The sequence below is a fragment of the Tamandua tetradactyla genome, chromosome 4, assembly GCF_023851605.1.
Source record: "Tamandua tetradactyla isolate mTamTet1 chromosome 4, mTamTet1.pri, whole genome shotgun sequence".
Lineage (NCBI taxonomy): Eukaryota > Metazoa > Chordata > Mammalia > Pilosa > Myrmecophagidae > Tamandua > Tamandua tetradactyla.
In genome coordinates this window covers 15567217-15589478 of record NC_135330.1, presented here as the reverse complement: position 1 = coordinate 15589478, position 22262 = coordinate 15567217, and the positions used below count along the sequence as shown (strand labels likewise).

The 22262-nt window shown below is 36.9% G+C and overlaps 1 protein-coding gene across 2 annotated transcripts in view; it reads left to right on the top strand.

The window, feature by feature from the left end:
- Positions 1–22262, top strand: part of SH2D1B (SH2 domain containing 1B) — a 117629-nt gene that overhangs the window by 55238 nt on the left and 40129 nt on the right. The window lies entirely within an intron of this gene.

The window sequence follows — 22262 nt, the reverse complement described above, 5'->3', positions numbered from 1 at the left end:
ATGACAATATGAAGCACATGAATATACATGTTGTGGGTGTCCCAGAAGGAGAAGATAAGGGAAAAGGAGGAGAAAAACTAATGGAGGAAATTATCACTGAAAATTTCCCAACTCTTATGAAAGACTTAAAATTACAGATCTGAGAAGTGCAGTGTACCCCAAAGAGAATAGATCCAAATAGACGTACTCCAAGACACTTGCTAATCAAAATGTCAGAGGTCAAAGAGAAAGAGGGGATCTTGAAAGTAGCAAGAGAGAAGCAATCCATCACATACAAGGGAAATCCAATAAGACTATGTGTAGATTTCTCAGCAGAAACCATGGAAGCTAGAAGACAGTGGGATGATATATTTAAATTACTAAAAGAGAAAAACTGCCAACCAAGACTTCTATATCCAGCAAAATTGTCCTTCAAAAATGAAGGAGAAATTAAAACATTTATAGACAAAAAGTCACTGAGAGAATTTGTGACCAAGAGACCAGCTCTGCAAGAAATACTAAAGGGAGCACTAGAGACAGATATGAAAAGACAAAATAGAGAGGTGTGGAGAAGAGAGTAGAAAGGAAGACTAAGAGCAAAAGTAAAAAGAAGGAAATATTTATATTTTATGACATATAAAATCCAAAAGGAAAAATGGTAGAAGAAAGTACTACGCATACGGTAATAACACTGAATGTTAATGGATTGAACTCCCCAATCAAAAGACATAGACTGGCAGAATGGATTAAAAAACAGGATCTTTCTATATGCTGTCTACAGGAAACACGTCTTAGACTCAAAGATAAACATAGGTTGAAAGTGAAAGGTTGGGAAAAGATATTTCATGCAAATAACAAAACAGCAGCTATACTAATATCCAATAAATTAGACTTCAAATGTAAAACAGTTAAAAGAGACAAAGAAGGATACTATGTACTAATAAAAGGAACAATTCAGCATGAAGATATAACAATCATAAATATTTATGCACCAAACCAGGATGCTCCAAAATACATTTGGCAAACACTGAGAATAATGAAAAGAGAAATAGACACATCTACCATAACAGTTGGAGACTTCAATTCCCCACTCTCATCAATGGACAGAACATCTAGATAGAGGATCAATAAAGAAACAGAGAATTTGAATATTACAATAAATGAGCTAGACTTAACAGACACTTATAGGACATTACACCCTACAACAGCAGGATGCACCTTTTTCTCAAGTGCTCATGGATCATCCTCAAAGATAGGCCATATGCTGGGTCACAAAGTAAGTCTCAATAAATTTAAAAAGATTGAAATCATACAAAACACTTTCTCAGATCATAAAGGAATGAAGTTGGAAATCAATAACAGGCAGATGCCAGAAAATTCACAAATACGTGGAGGCTCAACAACACACTCTTGAACAACCAGTGGGTCAAGGAAGAAATTACAAGAGAAATAGGTATATATCTCGAGGCAAATGAAAATGAAAACACAACATATCAAAATTTATGGGATGCAGCAAAGGCAGTGCTAAGAGGGAAATTAATTGCCCTAAATGCCTATATCAAAAAAGAAGACAGGGCAAAAATTGAGGAATTAACTGTCCACTTGGAAGAACTAGAGAAAGAACAACAAACTAACTCCAAAGGAAGCAAAAGGAAGGATATAACAAAGATTAGAGCAGAAATAAATGAAATTGAGAACATGAAAACAATTGAGAAAATCAATAAAACCAGAAGCTGGTTCTATGAGAAAATCAATAAGGTTGTTGGGCCCTTAGCAAGATTGACAAAAAGAAGAAGAGAGAGGACACAAATAAATAAGATCAGAAATGGAAGAGGAGACATAACCACTGACCTCACAGAAATAAAGGAGGTAATAACAGGATACTATGAACAACTTTATGCTAATAAATACAGCAATGTAGATGAAATGGACAACTTCCTAAAAAGGCATGAACAACCACTTTGACTCGAGAAGAAATAGATGACCTCAACAAACCAATCACAAGTAAAGAAATTGAATCAGTCATTAAGAAGCTTCCCAAAAAAAAAGTCCAGGACCAGATGGCTTCACATGTGAATTCTACCAAACATTCCAGAAAGAATTAGTACCAATCCTGCTCAAACTCTTCAAAAAAATTGAAGAGGAGGGAAAGCTACTTAATTCATTCTATGAAGCCAACATCACCCTCATAACAAAGCCAGACAAAGATATTACAAAAAAAGAAAACTACAAAAACTACAGACCAATCTCTCTAATGAATATAGATGCAAAAATCCTCAACAAAATTCTAGCAAATTGAATCCAGCAACACATTAAAAGAATTATACATCATGACCAAGTAGGATTCATCCCAGGTATGCAAGGATGGTTCAACATAAGAAAATCAATTAATGTAATACACCATATCAACAAATCAAAGCAGAAAAATCACATGATCATCTCAATTGATGCAGAGAAGGCATTTGACAAAATTCAACATCCTTTCCTGTTGAATACACTTCAAAGGATAGGAATAGAGGGGAACTTCCTTAAAATGATAAAGGGAATATATGAGAAACCCACAGCTAGCATCATCCTCAATGGGGAAAAACTGAAAACTTTCCTCCTAAGATCAGGAACAAGACAAGGATGTTCACTATCACCACTGTTATTCAACATTGTGTGGGAAGATCTAGCCAGAGCAATTAGACAAGGAAAAGAAATACAAGGCATCAAAATTGGAAGGGAAGAAGTAAAACTCTCACTGTTCACAGATGATATGATACTATACGTCAAAAACCCTGAAAAATCCACAGCAAAACTACTAGAGCTAATAAATGAGTACAGCAAAGTGGCAGTTTACAAGATCAACACTCAAAAATCTATAGTGCTTCGATACACTAGTAATGAACAATCTGAGGGTGAAATCAAGAAAAGAATTCCATTTACAATTGCAACCAAAAGAATAAAATATTTAGGAATAAATTTAACTAAAGAGACAAAAGACCTATACAAAGAAAACTACAAGAAACTGTTAAAAGAAATCACAGAAGACCTAAGTAGATGGAAGGGCATACCATGTTCATGGATTGGAAGACTAAATATAGTTAAGATGTCAATTCTACCTAAATTGATTTACAGACTCAATGCAATACCAATCAAAATCCCAACTTACTTTTCAGAAATAGAAAAACCAATAAGCAAATTTATCTGGAAGAGCAGAGTGCCCCGAATTGCTAAAAGTATCTTGAGGGAATAAAATGAAGCTGGAGGTCTCACACTGCCTGACTTTAAGGCATATTATGAAGCTACAGTGGTCAAAACAGCATGGTACTGGCATAAAGATAGATATATTGACCAATGGAATTGAATAGAGTGCTCAGATATAGACCCTCTCATCTATGGACATTTGATCTTTGATAAGGCAATCAAGCTAACTCACCTGGGACAGAACAGTCTCTTCAATAAATGGTGCCTAGAGAACTGGATATCCATATGCAAAAGAATGACAGAGGACCCATATCTCACACCCTATACAAAAGTTAACTCAAAATGGATCAAAGATCTAAACATTAGGTCTAAGACCATAAAACAGTTAGAGGAAAATGCAGGGAAATATCTTATAAATCTTATACTTGGATTTGGTTTTATAGACCTTACACCCAAAGCAAGAGCACTGAAGAAAGAAAGAAAGAAATGGGAACTCCTCAAAATTAAACACTTTTGCACATCAAAGAACTTTATCAAGAAAGTAAAAAAGACAGCCTACACAATGGGAGACAGTATTTGGAAATGACATATCAGATGAAGGTCTAGTATCCAGAATTTACAAAGAGATTGTTCAACTCAACAACAAAAAGACAGCCAATCCAATTATGCAATGGGAAAAAGACTTGAACAGACACTTCTCAGAAGAGGAAATACAAATGGCCAAAAGGCACATGAAGAGATGCTCAGCGTCCCTGGTCATTAGAGAAATGCAAATCAAAACCACAATGAGATATCATCTCATGCCCACCAGAATGGCCATTATCAACAAAACAGAAAATGACAATTGCTGAAGAGGATGTGGGGAAAGAGACACGCTTATTCACTGTTGGTGGGAATGTCAAATAGTGCAACCACTGTGGAAGGCAGTTTGGCGGTTCCTCAAAAAGCTGAATATAGAATTGCCATATGACCCGGCAATAGCATTGCTAGGTATCTACTCAAAGGACATAAGGGCAAAGACACAAACGGACATTTGCACACCAATGTTTATAGCAGCATTATTTACAATTACAAAGAGATGGAAACAACCAAAATGTCCATCAACAGACGAGTGGCTAAACAAACTGTGGTATATACATACGATGGAATATTATGCAGCTTTAAGACAAAATAAAGTTATGAAGTATGTAACAACATGGATGGACCTTGAGGATATTATGCTGAGTGAGATTAGACAAAAACAAAACGACAAATACTGTATGGTCTCACTGATATGAACAGACATTAGTGAATAAACTTGGAATATGTCGTTTGTAACAGAGACCATCAGGAGATAGAAATAGAGTAAGATATTGGGTAATTGGAGCTGAAGGGATACAGATTGTGCAACAGGACTAAATACAAAAACTCAGAAGTGGACAGCACAATACTACCTAACTGTAATACAATTATGTTAAAACACTGAATGAAGCTGCATGTGAGAATGATAGAGCGAGGAGGGCTAGGGGTGTAAATGAAATCAGAAAGAAAGACTATAAAGATTGAGATGGTATAATCTAGGAATGCCTAGAGTGTATAATAATAGTGACTAAATGTACAAATTTTAAAAACGTTTGTGCGTGAGGAAGAACAAAGAAATGTCATTACTGCAGGGTGCTGAAAATAGATGGTAATTAATATTTCAAAATTTCACCTTATGTGTAAGACTAAAGCAAAAAAATATTTATTTGGCACAAAATTTATATTTTGACTAGAGCATTTCCTAATATAACTTATGCAGACAGCTTGATTGAATACCATAAGTACCTGGACACTTGGGAAGGACATGAGATTTTGTTGATTTATCCAGAGGGATGCCCCGATGAATCCCAGAGTGATTTGATCAGTGAGTGGAAAAGTATTTGCAAAGTCCCCTTCGGGGAATGATGAAAACGGGAGAAATTCAAACCCCCCAAGTTGAATTCTTGATATTCTCACAAGCAGTGTGGACAACCAAAGCTATAGGCTGAGCCACTAGTCTTTGGGTTTGTTCATATGAAACTTAACCCCACAAAGGATAGGTCAAGTCTACTTAAAATTTAGGCCTAAGAGCCACCCCCCAAGAGAGCCTCTTTTGTTGCTCAGATATGGCCTCTCTCTCCAGCCAACACAGCAAGCAATTTCACCACCCTCCCACTGTCTACATGGGACATGACTCCCAGGGGTGTGGACCTTCCTGGCAACGTGGGACAGAAATCCTGGAATGAGCTGAGACTCAGCATCAAGGGGTTGAGAAAACCTTCTCGATCAAAAAGGGGAAGAGTGAAATGAGACAAATTGTCAATGGCTGAGAGATTCCAAACAGAGTCGAGAGGTTATCCTGGAGGTTATTTTTACGCATTAAGTAGATATCACCTTGTTATTCAAGATGTAGCGGAGAGGCTGGAGGGAACTGCCTGAAAATGTAGAGCTGTGTTCCAGTAGCCATGTTTCTTGATGATGATTGAATAATGATATAGCTTTCACAATGTGACTGTGTGATTGTGAAAACCTTGTGTCTGATGCTCCTTTTATCTACCTTGTCAGCAGATGAGTAGAACATAGGGAATAAAAATAAATAATAGGGGGAACAAATGTTAAAATAAATTTAGTTTGAAATGCTAGTGATAAATGAAAGTGAGGGGTAAGGCGTATGGTATGTATAATCTTTTTTTTTTCTGTTGTCATTTTATTTTTTTCTGTTGTCTTTTTATTTCTTTTTCTGAATTGATGCAAATATTCTAAGAAATGATGAATATGCAACTACGTGATGATATTGAGAATTACTGATTATATATGTAGAACGGAATGATATGTTAATGTTTTTGTTTGTTCTTAATTTTTCTAAATTAAAAAATAAATAAATTTAAAAAAATAAAGAAAGAAAGTCACTTAGAGAGTTGGTCTAGCAGCGCATAGCACTGACCAGAAAGCTATGTGGCAATCATGGACAGGAAATGTTTCCTGATCCTACAAGGTGATAGAGCTTCCAGAAAACCCCAACCTGCAAAAAACCTGTCTGTGTAGTATGCTTCATGAGTGTCAAGAAATTGGAACTGCGTTTGACTTCATAATAAGTAGGATTGAAATGAAGTAGATGTTAGGAGTGCAAAGGAATCATCCGTGGGTGTGAAGAGAATGGAGGAACTTTCTATTTCTACGGCCAAAGGAAGCCCGCAGGTAAGAAGACCTGAGCCTAACTTGCTGTGGGTCCTAACTGAGGAGTATAATAGCAATTAAAGGAATTGATAAGAGGGGTCCTAAGGGTGATTTGCCACTCTCAGATTCTGGGGTCTTTGGAAAATCTTGAGATTCCAGAAGAGAAAAACTTATATTTTATGCAAGTTCATTGGCGAAAAATCAAACAAAATACAAAGGCAAAGAAAAGAAAGGAGAAGCCATTCTCCACTTAGTGTTATTAGTCTTTTTAACTATTCTGATAGCTGTCTATTGATATCTGGCTGTTGTTTGAGTTTTTATTTCCTTGACTACTGGTGAGGTTGAATATGCTCACAAGTTTACAAGTTTGTTATTTGAACATCCTTTTTTGTTGGATACTTTTCGAGTTTTTTTTTCATTTCTCTTTTGAATTGTCTATTATTTTCCTTTTGATTTGTATGAGTTAAAAGATCCTGGTTAAGAACTTTTTGTTATGTTTTACAAATTCGTCTCCTCTGCTTTGTCTCTTCATTTTCTTAATATAGTTCTTTGGTCAAGAGGAATTTATTACTTTTAGTTTAGTTCAATTTATCACGTTTTCTTTTAGGGTGAGGATTTTTTCTGTTTAAAAATTATTTTCCAAACAAAAACTGAAAAATTCTGATCAGTTAAACAAAACCCATGCTTGAGGTCTAGAATAAGCTGAACTGAATGTCAAAGAACAGATAGAGAACAAAGCCATCCAGCAAGAAAATCCTAGGTGAAAGACTGAAAAATAATCTCCAGAATAAACTAATCAAAGAAATTCATTTATTTGTTTAATAATAAATATTATTTTATTTCTTTAATAACATTTATTTTATTTATTTAATACTTATTAAATAAATATTATTAAATATATTTTCATAAAATTTAATTATTATTAAATAGTAATAATATACATGTAGATGCCAGCAAAAAATAATGAGTCATACTAGAAAATGAGTCATACTAGAAAATCGAAGATATGGCCCAGTCAAAGGAACAAACCAACAATCGAATGAGATACAGGAGTTGAAATAACTAATTCAGGATGTTCGAACAAACATGGAAAATCTCATCAAAAATCAAATCAGTGAGTTGAGGGAGGATATAAAGAAGGCAATGGGCTAACAAAAAGAAGAAATTGAAAGTTTGAGAAAACAAATCACAGAACTTAATGGAATGAAAGGCTCACTAGAAGAGATGAAAATAAAACCAATGGAAACCTAAAAATTATTTTTCATGTGCAAAGTCATACAGATATACTTCTGTTATCATTTGAAGAGTTATTATTTTATATTTTGCATGAGGATCTACAATGCACTTGGAAGTTTTTGTATGCATGGTATACAAGGTAGAATATAAGTTTAATTTTTTTCCAAATGGATATACAATTGATTAGCACTATTTGCTGGAAAAAATCATTTCTCCATAACCTTGTGCTACCATTTTTGTCATAAATCAAGTGTCCTAATATGACTGATCTGTTTCTAGACCTTTTATTCTGTTCCATTGGGCTATTTGACTTTTTAATGCTACAACCACACTATTTAATTGCAGCAATAATAAATTTTGACCTGGTAGAATTAGTTATAATTCTGCCTTTTTACTGACTGCCTTTTAGATTTACTCTTTGTCTTTGAATTTCCTCAAACGTGCTTTTGCTGGTTGTGAGTCTTTTCATTTCAATGTAAATTTTAGAACCCATTTATTATTTTACTCACACACATACAAACGCTGTGATTTTGTTTGGTGTTGCTTTAATCTAGCAATCAATCTGGAGCTTATTTATCTCTTTACAATATCGATTCTTCCAAATCAAATACGTATCCCTTAATTCATTTCAGTCTTCCTTAATTTCTCCAAAGAACACCTTGTATTTTGCTTCTAGAGAGCTTGCACATTTTTTCCTAGATTTATTCTTAGGTGTTTTAAATGTTTTGTTACTATAAAAAATAAAGTTTTAAAAGTTTCATTTTCTGTTGTTGCTGTATAAAAATACAATTAATTTTTGTTCTGATTTTGTCTCCTGTGCTTTCCTAAATTTAGTATTTCAATAAATCATCTGTATTTGTTGTGTGCACTAATATTGTTTGTGAATAATGACAATTTTATTTCTTCTTTTGTAATCTTTTTTCCGTCTTATTTCTCGGCCTAACACCTCAATTCAATGTTGTATATTTTCTTTTTTCCCATTGTAATTTCTTCTTTGACACATAGGTTATTTAAAATTGTGTTTCTTGACTTCAAAATATTAAAGGATTGATAAATCTGCTGATAATTATTCATGGCTTAATTTCATTATCATCAGAGAACGTTATTGAGAGAGGTGTTAAAGCATTCCACTTTGTAGATTTGTCTATTTCTCCTTGTAGTTCTGTCAATTTTGTATTACATATTTTAAGGCAATCTTACTAGGCACATGGAAATTTAAAATTCTTATATCTTACTGAAGAATTAAGCTTTTTATCATTAAGCGTTTAGTTCATGTTTTTATGTAAATTCTATTTTGTCTATTAATATAACTATATGAGCATTTTTTGGCTCATATTTACATGCTATAATCTTTTTCTATACTTTTGCATTCAATCTTTCTATGTTTATATGCATAGATGTCTCTTTAGTAAGCATTATAAAATAGATTTTATTTTAATCCTATCTGTTAATATTTATATTTAACTTGAGCACTCAGTCAATTACCGACTGTAATGTAGATTTAATTTACGTTAAATCTAATTTACATTGTGCAATTTTACATTTAATTTAAATTTAATTTAATTTTATATTTAATTTAAATCTAATTTACATTATGTAACTAGTACATTTACATAACATACTAATTACATTAATGTATTTGGGTTTAAATCTACTATCTTATTTTGTACTCTTTAAATTAAAAAGATCAATGTTTCTTTTTCTCACTTTTCTTGCCTTCTTGTAAATTTATTATTAATGGTTTTTTGTATGCTGTACAGCAGGGTCACATTTCATTATTTTTCCATGTGAGTATCTCGTTGTTGCAGCACCGTTTTGTTGAATTTTTTGCATGTTTGTTTTTCGGGAAGTGCATGGACTGGGAATCGAACCTGGGTCTCCACATGGCAGGTGAGAATTCTATCTTGCCTTCTTTTAGATTAATCATTTTAGTAGCATCCCATTTTCTACCTTTTATTTTGGATGTTCTCTCTTTCTTTTTAAATGTACCCACAGTTAATCTAATTTTAATCTCTGTGTCTCTCCAAGGGGAGGGGGAATATGCATCTTGGTTCTTTCATCAGGAATTCTTAGAGTCTATGGGCATAACCTCATAAGGTGAAATTTATAGCACACTGAGAATATCACACCACTGTCTTACAGCTTCCATTGTTAATGGCAAAATGTAAGAAGTCTAACTGCCTCTTTAAAGTGATCTGCCTTTTTTTCTGACTGCCTTTTAGATTTACTCTTTGTCTTTGAAATTCTGCAATTTTACTAAACTTCACTTTGGTGTGGGTTTCTTTTAATTTCTCTTTCTTGGAACCTGTTGCCTTTTTGTTCTTCTTGTCTGGTATCTTTCATCAGTCCTAAAAATTCTCAACCATTATTTCTTTCAATATCACCTCTGCCCCATTTTCACTCTCTTCTCCACTTGAATGTACAAAGTACCTGCTAACCCATCTTACTCTATCTACCCTTTTTATCTCTTAATCTCTTTTCAATATTTTATTCTTCATTACTTCTCTGTGCTGCATTCTAAATTATTTTTCTTACCCAATTTCCAGTTCACTAATTACCTTCTCTGAAAAATCCAAGTACCCAAACATATCTTGTTGGGGTTCTTTAAATTAGTTGTACTTTTCATTTCTACAAGTTCTATTAGATTATTTTTCAAATCTGCTACATCACATTTTTTAAAGCTTTCTGTTTACTTCAGGCATTTGCAAAGTTATTTCTTATTCAAACATAATTGTTTTAGAATCTGTGCTGCTAATTTTAAGAAAATTGAAATCTTTGTGAATAGCTTCACAAAGTGAGTTTATTATGAATAAGCAGTTTTTTTCCACCCTGGAGTACCCAGTTTATGAGCCTGGACTTCAAATCATGCAGACTTTGGTCCATCATCACAACATCTTAGGGAAGAAATTTTTTTTCTTTCCCCTTTTTCTGCTTTACTCAGCATTAAGACAAAATGCACTGAAGTCTCCAGGGATGGGGAGGAATTCTTTTTCATCATTATAAAGCTCTTAACCTCCCTACACAGAGAAAAAAATATTCCAACTTAGTTTTGTACAAAATGTAACTGAAGCCAAGGACAACCCTTTTTGCAGCAGTTCAGTGAAGAACTTTGTAAAGATTGGAAAGGTGTTGACACTGTCATTTTGAGGACACAAAACTCTGAGCTAGCAATGGCAATGTTATGAGGTGAGGGGACAAGGCAGGGAAGCATTTATAAGATACTCGTTCTTATTTCCAGTAAGAATGTAAACATTAAGCTAGAGCAGGGTAAAGGTCATCTTCACGTGTCCAATGCCTTATTATCACACAAAAAATGTTCTGGCAAATTTTGTTTACAAGAAGTTTCTTTAAGTAAATCGCTAGAGTCATAATTATTCTTATCTGTTGCATACAGCCCGTAATCTTGAGGCTGTGAGATATTTCACTATCTATTGCTACATAATCAAACATACCAAGACTTAGTGGCTTAAAATAACACATTACTGTTTCTCATAGTTCTTAGGATTTATGGGCTCAAATGGGCATTTCTTGCTTGGGATCCCTCATATGAGGTCGCAATGAGATGGTGGCTGAGGGTGGAATAATGTGAAACATTCTTCCCTGTTATGTATGACACCTCTTATGTCTGGAATAACTGGGTCTGTGGGTATTTCTCTCCGAGTGAGAGACATGGGCTTCCTCAAAGTAAGACAGCCTCACATTGCTCAAACTTTATGCAGTGACTAGATACCTCCTGACAAGTGTTCCATGAGACCCAGTTGGAAGCTGCAAGGCTTCTATGTTCTAGCTTCAAAAGTCATTCCATGTCACTTCTGACATGTTCTGTTGGCAAGGCAATTACATATCAGCTCATATTCAAAGACCAGAGGAATATATTCCTCCTTTCAATGAAAGAATTCCTTATTTATATAGAAAGTGAAGGACTTTATGGTAGCTATGCTGGTTTGAAACTGTTATTAGAAAACCCACGCTCTTCTAATTCAATCTTATGGATGCAGACCTATTATTGGGTGGGACCTTTTGATTAGATAGATTGTTTCTATGGAGATGTGACCTACTGTGGGTGAGACCTTTTCATTAGGTTGTTTCCATGTAAATGTAACCCCACCTATTCAAGGTGGGTTTTAATCTGCTTACTGAAGTCCTTTAAGAGAGGGTCATTTTTGAGAAAGCTCAGATACAGACATTTGGAGATGCTGAGAGAACTGTTTGAAACCAGAAGCTGGGAGGAAAGGACAGCAGGCACTACTATATGCCCTCCCATGTGACAGGAACCCTGGACGCGATCGGCCTTTCTTGAGTGAAGGTATCCTCTTGGTGCCTTAATTTGGACATTGTCACAGCCTTAGAATTCTGACTTGTAGCTTAATAAATCCCCTTTATAAAAGCAATTCCATTTCTGGTATATTCATACTGGCACCTTTAGCAAACTGAAACAGTGACCATCTTGGAAATAAGTTTCCTATTGTATGACAACATGTGGCTACCAAGAAATAATGTCTCATACTATGTGACAATAGTGCAAACATGGTTTGATCCATATAGTTTACCAGCTCTGCAATAACTCTTGATGAATATTTTCAATTTGGAGGGATTTTCACTGATTGAAATTTTAGAGAATATTTAGTATATTCACATCAGATTCTTTCATTTGCATTATTCAAAGTCTTATTAAATGTAACCTCGTGTTTGATATTCTATTCAACAATGTAACCTTCTTTGATTATTCTTACCTTGACTTTTTGTTTGCTAGTTTGATTGATTAATTTGCCTATCACTGTGTACATAAAAGGGGGATCTGAGAAGATTTTAAACTTGTAGGGAATGGAAGGGCCAAAGAGAGTTTCTGGGGTATAGGGTAGCTGAAAACACATTTTTGGGACTCGGAATGTCTAAGTGCATTTCTAAATTATTTGTTGTGGGGTATGCTGTGCAAACCTTTCCTCCTCTACCAAATACTGAATAAATTCTACTTTGCTCACTGAGCCTTTCTTATGCGTGAATTTTGTTTTAGGCAGAGAAGAGCAAACACTGTAATATTGCTTTCTGAGTCCACATGGGGCAAAACTGATAAAAATAAAAGGGTACAGGAGTTTGGAAGCAGAGAAAGTAAGTCCCTAGGAATTTACAAATACATTGGAGAGGCTTTTCCAGATCATGAATTTGGGGAATTGAGGAAATTCTACCTAAACTTCAAATGCCAAGAAGGGCACTAGAGTTACTCTTGTGTGAGCCAATCAGTTATGTTTTCCCTGTAGCCCTCAAGTAAAACACTTTGTACTTCAGAGAAACCCCTGCCACCTGCCATTAGTACATCTAGGTGGCTTGATTGGTTCATTGACTGATAAATCAATCAATTGCAGTCAGGACTACCTGTCCGGAAAACCTCTTAGGACTAGTCATGCTGACCAGTCACTGCCCTGAATTAGTCCAAATGAGTTTGCTGAGCACTATGCCTGGATGTGCCAAATTCCTAAATGCCCAGGATCATAAGGAGGAATAGGAACTTTCCCAGGAAATTCCATGCCACTGGGCAATAAGTACCTGCAACTGCCTTGCAAACTGAAGGAAAAAGGAGAGCAGGAGAGACCAGAGTATATATGTGTGTGTGTGTGTGTGTGTGCACGTGCGTGTATATATTTTCCCTGTCCTCAGCCCTCCCCAGAGCATCTCAAAGCATTTCCAAAGAGTCCTGCAGTGGCCAAGAGCATCAGTTACCTGCACAAAGCTGCCCAGAAGGGAAGGCAGGGGATGCTATTGTTCACAGTGCTCAAGGCTGTGCATATGTATGTCTGGTCCAGGTTGCAGAGCCTCAGGAGTCATTGAGGACACATCCTTCCAGGGATACAGCATCCCCCTGGTCCCACTGGTGTGCATCCATAGGTATGGTCTCTACTGTCCCCATGAGGAATTCTTCAGACTAACATTGTGGACCCTGTTCTCAGACAGTGTGGATCCCACCGTATCATGAGGTCTTCTCAGTCATGTTGGTAAGCACAGCAGTTTTAAAGAGTAAAAATAGAAATAGGGCCTTCCTTAGGCCATCTTAGAAGAAGATGACATAGGGAGGGATAAAGTGAAGAGAAAACAGCAAAGTTCCTAGACAAATCTGTAGGGACTTCCAATCCCAGTCTCGGAGACTGAATGGACAAAGAAATGGGTTGTCTGAGGTTATTCAATGGGCTACAACCATTAGCCAGGATCTGTAAGCCAGTTTTGGTTACTGAAGTAAATGCTTTTCTTGCTTTGGAGTTTCTAGAAGGGTCTTGAGGTTATTTCCATGACCCCTACTTAAAAAGGGTCCTTCCCAAGGAACAAACAATCAGAAAAAGAAGAGGTAGAAGAATAGGGGAGTAACATTCTGGACCCACTGGCCACATCAGTGAAACTGAGAGTCCACCTTCAATAAGGGCCATGCCATCCCCAGGCCTTGAGGGACAACTTCCCAGCCTTGCTGACCATGATGTCCTTACATCCCTACTCATCGAAGACACTCAGAGTCAAATGTTCTAGAGGTCTTTAACAAGACTGGGGCCCATTAGCACAATTCAGATGCTGTTCTGCAAGGAGTAGAACTAGGTGAACATTAGGCACTCTTTCTCTTCAGTATCGTTCTCTTTGTTGTTTTCTTGCTTTCCTTCTTTTGTTATTATGAGGGCAGGAGATTACAACCCAGAGAATTAGGTAATTATATCAACCTTCATTGGGAGAGACAACAATTCCCCCAGAGTCTCACCATAAGAAAGATTAAACTTGCATACAAATATTTCCTGCAAACCCAGAAACACAAATTTACAAGTCTAATTTTACAAAAACCTCCCTTGATACAACTCCCCTGTCCTTTCTGCCAATAGGTCAGAGCACCCTCATACTGCAGCCCTCTGCAACGTTGGATATAAATGGGTATTTGCAGTTGTGCTGTGTGGCTGAGGCTTGAGGGGGGAATAATAATCTCCTTCCTGCCTTCTGGGGATTTCTGGAGTAAAGGTCACTCTTGCCCAACTCATAGTCTGGGCTCCAACTGAGGGCCAGGGAAACAAAGTCAAGCAGGTAGTAGAGGATACAGGTCCTGCCAGGCAACCCGGGCAGCAAGCCAGATGTCTGTGATTTCTTCAGACTGACTACTTCCTCAAACAAGTATCTTTTTGTTTTCTCTTTTGAGTATCCCTGACTTTTGCCTCGGCATCTTCTCATAATTGTATTTTTCCCTTTGATCATATCTCTAATGTGGCTGAAAATGGACCCTTAGTCCCCATGAATACGTTAAGTTACATGGCAAAAGGGACATTGCAGATGGAATTAAGGTTGCTGAGATGGTTTGAAGCTGAATGTACCCCAGAAAAGCATGGTCTTAAAGTTAATCCAGTCCCATGGATGTGGGTCCATTGTAAGTGGGATCTTTTGGTGAGTAGGATCTCAATTTAAGATGTGGCTCACCTCATTCAGTGTTGGTCTTAACCTTCTTACTAGAGTCCTTTATAGGAGAATGGAAATCAGACAAAGAGGAAAGCCATGGAAACAAAAAGCTGAAAGCAATAAAACCCAGAAGAGAAGGGAGAGACCATCAGATGCTGCATGTGCTTTGCCATGTGACAGAGGAGTCCAGCATCACTGGCAGGCAGTCTTTGGGAGGGAAGCATCATCTTGATGATGCCTTGATTTGGACAATTTTCTTAGCCTCAAAACTGTAAACTTGTCAGTGAATAAGTTCCCATTGTTAAAAGCCAACCCATTTTATGGTATCTGCTTTGAGAAGCTTTAGAAACTAAAACACTTGGTAATCCGCTGATGTTAAAATAGAGAGGTTATCCTGGAATGCTTGAGTGGAACCAATGTACTCACAAGGGGCCTGCATTTAAAGGCAGAAGAGAGATGCAAAATGGTGGTCAGAGGGATGTGGCAGAAGAAGGAGAAAGTCAAGGGATTTGAGGCATGAGATGAACTTGACCTGCTATTGCTAACATTAAGGATGAAGAAAGGAGGCCACAAGTCAAAGCATGCGATTGGCCTCCAAGGCTGGGAATAGCCCTCAGCTAACAGCCAGCAAGAAAATGGGGACCTCAGTCCTACAACTGCATTAAACTGAATTCTGCTCAAAACCTAAATGAGCAAGGACATTGTTCTAGTTTGCTAGCTTCCAGAATGCAATATACCAGAAATGGAATGGATTTTAAAAAGGGGAATTTAATAAGTTGCTTGTTTACAGTTCTAAGGCTGAGAAAATGTCCCAATTAAATAAGTCTATAGAAATGTCCAGTGACAGGCATCCAGGGAAAGATACCTGATTCAAGAAGGCCAATGAAGTTCAGGGTTTCTCTCTCAAGTGAGAAGGCACATGGCGGACACAGTCAGGGCTTCTCTCTCAGCTGAAAGGGCACATGGCGAACATGGTGTCATCTGCTAGCTTTCTTTCCTGGCTTCCAGTTTCACGAAGCTCCCTGGGAGGCGTTTTCCTTCTTCATCTCCAAAGGTCGCTGGCTTGTGGACTCTGCTTCTCGTGGCTATGTCGTTCTTCTCTGCTCTCTCTGAATCTCCCATTCTCCAGAATGTTTCCTCTTTTATAGAACTCCAATAAACCAATCAAGACCCACCCAAATGGGTGGAGACATGTCGTCACCTAATCCAGTTTAACAACCACTCTTGACTAAATCACATCGTCCAGGAAGATGATCTGATTACAGTTTCAAACATACAGTATTGAATAGGGACTACTCCACCTTTATGAAATGGGATTTTGATCAAAACATGGCTTTTCTAGGGGGCATACTTCCTTTCAAACCAGCACAGACATGGACTCTACTGTAGAACCTCCAGGAAGAAGCACAGACTTGTCAACACCTTGGATTTTGGTCCCATGAAACTCTTAGGAAGAAGCTCAGTTTCTTTTGTATTGTTTCAAGACTCAGGTTTGTTCCCATAAACCAAACCTGCATTTTTTTAAAAGTTGCCTATTGTTTATTTGCCTAACGAACAAATTGCCTAATCGCATCTTCACCTAAAATTTATACTCACTAACTTTATCTTTTATATTTGATTAGAGTGTCTCAGCTGCTTTAAAATTTATTTGCATTCTTTCAGTCTGTTTTTTTTCTTTCTATTTTGCTTATCTCTGGCTATTCCAATTATTAAATTGAAATATATAAAAACCATTTTTTCAATATATTAAGTAATTAAAGCTGCTAGATGGATGTAGTATCTGTGGTAAATAATAAAATTATCATCCCCATGTTTCAGTTTGCTAAAGCTGTTGGCATGCAATATACCAGAAATGGATTGGCTTTTATAAAGGGAATTTATTAAGTTACAAGTTACAATTCTAAGGCCATGGGAATGTTCAAATTAAGGCATGCACAGGAGGATAGCGTCACTGAAGAAAGACAGATGGCATCTGGGATCCTCTCTCATATGGGAAGGCACATGGCAGCGTCTCCTGGGTTGGTATCAAAATGGCTCTTTCAGCTCCTGTGGGTCGTTCTGGCTTCTGCTGGGATATTTTCTTTCTCTCTCAGCTTCTCTAAGCTCTCTCGGCTCTCTTAAAGAACTCCAGCAAGCAGATTAAGACCCACCTTGAATGGGTGGGGTCACATCTCCATGGAAACAACTTAATCAAAAGGTCCCGTCCAACAATAAGTTTGCCCCACAAGACTGGATTAGAAGAATACAGCTTTTCTGGGAAGCATGACAGTTTCAAACCAGCACACCCCAGTAACTAGAAAACAGAGGCAAAATTAAGTAATTTACCCTTAGTTAGTAAGTGGTAGAACCAAAACTCAAAGCCAAGCCCTCTGGTTGCAAAGCCTGGGGTCAAACCACTATACCACACTGCCTCACACACAGGCCAGTTTGCCCTTAGAGTCACAAAGAGTTTAAAAATATTGAGGTCCCATTTTAGAGTATTTTCAATGAATGATGCTGATGCAATTGGTTAGCTATTTGAGGAAGCAGACACAACTCCTAAAATAAGATAGCAGGAATTAAGTGAGAGACTGCATTGTCCCAATCAATCATTTTTTAACAAACATAATACAAGCACTCAGCATGCTGCTGTGGTCAGTAATGGCCTTGGACTTTCTGACTCTGATACTCACACTGCCCAGTTTCCCCAAGACTTCTGACTTATTTAATCATGTGGCACACTTGGCCTCATGCTCCCTTGGACTCGACCATAGAGTTTGGTCTGTAAGGCTGGATTAATTTGACATTTTTAGGAGAAAACAACAAAAAAAAACCCCACCAACTAGCTTACAATAAAAGGGAATTTTATTAAAGTGATATGGAGCCTAAGGGCAAAAATATAACCAGAATTCAGAATACACTGCATCCAGGTAATGAAAATGCATGGAGAACCAAGTAGGACTATTTCTCTCTCGACTCTGCTTTTCTCTATGTGTCTGCTTCATTCCTCATGTTGTGGACCAGATCTCTCTCTTCTCCAAACTGCTTAGTGGGAGACAAATACACAGCTCCAAAATGTACCTGCCATATAGCCAGCTACCTGTACATACTTCAAATCCCATTTCCATTCTCATTCTCTCTCTTCTCTTTGTCTCTTTAATTCTTTTCCTCCTTTTCCCCAAATTTCTGGGTAAGAGTCTCTAGCCCATCTTGGTCAGGGCTAATCAACTATGGTTGATCCAATCAGCTATGGCCAGAGGGACAAGGTCATGTTCTACAGGCATGGCACTATTGTTATTATTTTCACTAATGGGAGAAAGGGGACTCATACAAGACATTAAATATATTGTTGTGTGCTGTGCAGCTACTCTCAAAAGTGACACAGAATCAGAGTAGAAACAAGAATGGAAGGACATTTTATGAAAAATTTTCAACAAATATAAAAATGAAGACGATAATATAATGAACCCCATACAAAGAACCATACAACCCCATAACAATTACCAATATCTTAACGTTTCAATATGTGTCTCTAAAAACTATGGACGTTTACTCACAAAGCCATCATGCCATTACAACACACAAAAATGCAATAATTCCTTGGTATTGTCTAATAGCCGGTCAATAGTTACATTTCCCTGATGTTTTGTACTTGTTTTATTTTTTTCTCCCAAAACAGGATCCAAGTAAGGTACACATGCTGCATTGGTTTTATGCCTCATAAAATATTTTTGAACCGAGAACAGTCCTCACCCCTACCTCTGACTCATTTTTTTATGGCATAGATCTACTTGAAGAAACCAGGTCAATTTTCCTATTGATTGTCCCACATATATTGCACTCGTCTGTTTGTTTCCTTGTGATGTCTTCTAACTTGTGCTTCTGCTCCAATAAACTAGAAGTTAGCTATGAGGGTTGATTAGTTTCAGGCTTTACTTTTTTGGAATGTACACTTCATGGGTGGTGCTGTGTGTTTCCTGTTTATTGCAGCAAATCAGTAGATACCCAATGTCTGTTTGTCCCACTCTTAGTGATGCTAAGAGTAACCAGTAGTCTCAGGTAGTAACAGCCTGATCCCTCTCTTGTTTTCTTTCTTTTATTTTTTTAATGTTTTTATTCTTTATTCTGTTTTTTATTGTATTTCTTTTTTTTAAGTTTTTGTTCTTTTTATTTGGTTATATTCTTTTGATCCCTCCCTTGTAAAGGTCACTTTCAAGCATTTGTCTGAAGTTTTTATCCATTATAATCTTTGCCTGAATCATTTATTTATGAGGTAATGCAGAATGGTGATTTTCATATGTCATCATTCCTTCTTTATTTATTATCTGAAATTCCTCTACTAAAATTGTTTAAGAAACTAAGGTTATATGGTTACCATAAGATATAGTTTACACTGCAAAGGCAAAATAAGTTTTTAATTATTTTAATTGCCTATATTCAGAGTAAAGTTTTAGTGTTTGGTCATCTACTATGGGGACAAATAGATTGCTTTTATCTGGACAGAGGGCCTTCTCTCTTTTTGAGTACAATTAGAAACTCATTCAGAGGTCCCCAATACTTATTATCAGGTTTAACAATTCACTAGAAGGACTCGCAGAACTCAGCAAAGCAGTTATGCTCATGCTTATGATTTATTATAGTAAAAGGATAAGAACTAAAATCAGCAACAGAAAAAGGGTCAGAAAAGAAAAGGCATGGGGTTTTCAGTTGTCCTCTCCCAGGACGGTCGTGCAGACAGCACTCATTTTTCCCCACAATTATAAGTGAAAATACACACAGAGTATTGCCAATCAATGATGCTAACCCAAGCCTTGATGTACAGAGTTTTTATTGAGTATCTGTCACACAGACCACCCACATGGCTGACCTTAGTCTCCAGCCCCTTCAGAAGTCAAGTTGCTACCATGTAGCCTAAGGCCTCACTATCAATCACATTGTTAGCAAAGACTATAATGGCTTGGCTCAAGGCTCACAGGTAAACAAAGGTACTCTTAGGCAGGACATTCCAAAGGCTTAGAGGTTAACTTCCAGGAGCTGGGAGCAACAGGCCAAACTTTCTTTGAGCAAGATTAATCCTTTTCTGCATGAGATATAATCAATGTACTTCAGTCAACTACAATCATTATTCGTTTGATACTTAAAATTTTTCATGTTGGCTCTTAGGTCTTTTGACATGCTTCAATCTTTGCATACAAACACAACTAGATGTTCAAGGATCAACTTGAACATCTGGGGTGAATTCTTTAGAGAAATGGAATTCCTCTAAGTTCTGGATTCCTTATGGGGCAAATGGTATTTAGAGACCATAATCTGGCCTCTAGGTATGCTCATTGCTACTGAGTTTCATAGTTTCAGGCCACAGGGTGGCAAATTACAGCCTGTATGGCTGCTTTTGAACTAAAATGGCAGAGTTGAATAGTTGTACTGAGACTGTTTTGCCTGCATAGCCTAAAAAATGTAGTGTTTTGCCCTTTAAGATAAAGTTTTCTGACCTCTGTTTTAAGCTTTTTGTTGAAAAGGAAAAAAATGAATTTATACTGATATTTTTAATTCAACTTTATTGTCAAATAATTTTATTTAGTTTCTTTAGTTTTATGTGTATCTCTCCTCTTATACTGAATGTCTAGGTTCTGGAATGACCAAATGTCCCAGTTTGACTGAGATTGTTCTGGTTTAGCACTGAAAGTCCTGGGTCTTTGGAAATCTCTTGGTTATTGGCAAACCAGGAGAATTGTTCATCATACTTGGTTCTTAAAAATGTCAATATCCGTAAAACTATGATTTATCTTGCAATATATAGGCTGTGCAAGTTTGAAAGGATTTATGTATGATAGAAAAGCCATGTTTTAATCCTGATTCAATCATGTAGGAGCAACTTAAAATGGTTCTTTTATCCCTATTGAGTACAATAGTTGGAAATTTGATTAGCTTATCTCCATGAGAGATGCAACTCACCAAATTGTGGGTATTAACCTTGGATTAGAGGGAGATGTGGCTCCACCCATTCCAGGTATGTCTTAATTAGTTTACTGAATCCTTTGAAAGAGGAAGCATTTTGTAGAAAGCTTCAGAACGATGAGAGATTCACAAGAGATGAGGGAGCGCATGCAGCCAGAGACCTTTGGAGATGAATGTCCCTGGACCTTTTCAGCTTCATGAAACAAGAAGCCTGGACAGAAAGCTAACAGATGTCGTCATGTTCACCATATGCCTTTCCAGACTGAGAGACAAACCCTGAACTTCATCGGCCTTTCTTGAGTGAAGGTAACCTCTTACTGGTGTCTTAATTATAGACTTGCTTTAATTTGGACTTTTTCATGGCCTTAGAACTGTAAAGTAGCAACTTATTAAGTTCTCCTTTTTAAAAGCCATTCTGTTTCTGGAATATTGCATTCTGGAAGCTAGCAAACTAGGTAGCAAACATATCTCATTTTGTTGTTCCTCACTTTATTGCACTTTGCAGATATTATGTATTTTGCAAATTCAAGGTTTGTGGCAACCCTGAATTGAACAGTCTATGAGTATTATTTTTGCAACAGCATGTTCTCACTCTGTTTCTCTGTGTGTCATGGTCAGGTTCATGTGTCAACTTGGCCAAGTGGTGGTACCTATTTGTCTGGTTGGGCAAGTGCTGGCCTGTCTGTTGCGATGAGGACATTTCATAAACTTAAATCATGATCATGTCAGCTGCATCCACAGCTGATTCCCAGCCAAGGGGAGTGACTTCTATGCTTAATCTAACCACTGGAAGCCTTTTAAGGGGGATTCAGAAGAGACAGGTTCTCTTCCTGCTTCGGCTGGTGAGCATCTCCTGTGGAGTTTTGTCCAGACACTCCATCAAAATCGTCAGCTTCACAGCCTGCCCTGCAGATTTTGGACTCTATGTTCCCATGGTTATGTGAGACACTTTTATAAATTTTATATTTATGAATATTTCCTGTTGATTCTGTTTCTCTAGAGAACCCTAACTAATACACTGTGTCACATTTTAATTAAAATATGTACATTATTTTTTTCATTTTTGATATTCTTTTTATTAGTCACATTTTTTCTTTAAACATACATTTTACTAATTCCAACATCCCAGTCTTTGCTGGTATGACTTTGTCGACTGTTGTTTCTAATAAGTCTTGTTCATGGTGGTTTCTTTTCTTGTGTGCTTTGTTTTTACTGTAAGCTCATATTTTTGAAATTTGGTCTGAAGGAATTCCTTGAGGATTGGGTTTAAAGTACAATCCTAAGGGAGAATTAGATATGCTTTTGTCAGGTGCCTAGCAGCACTATCC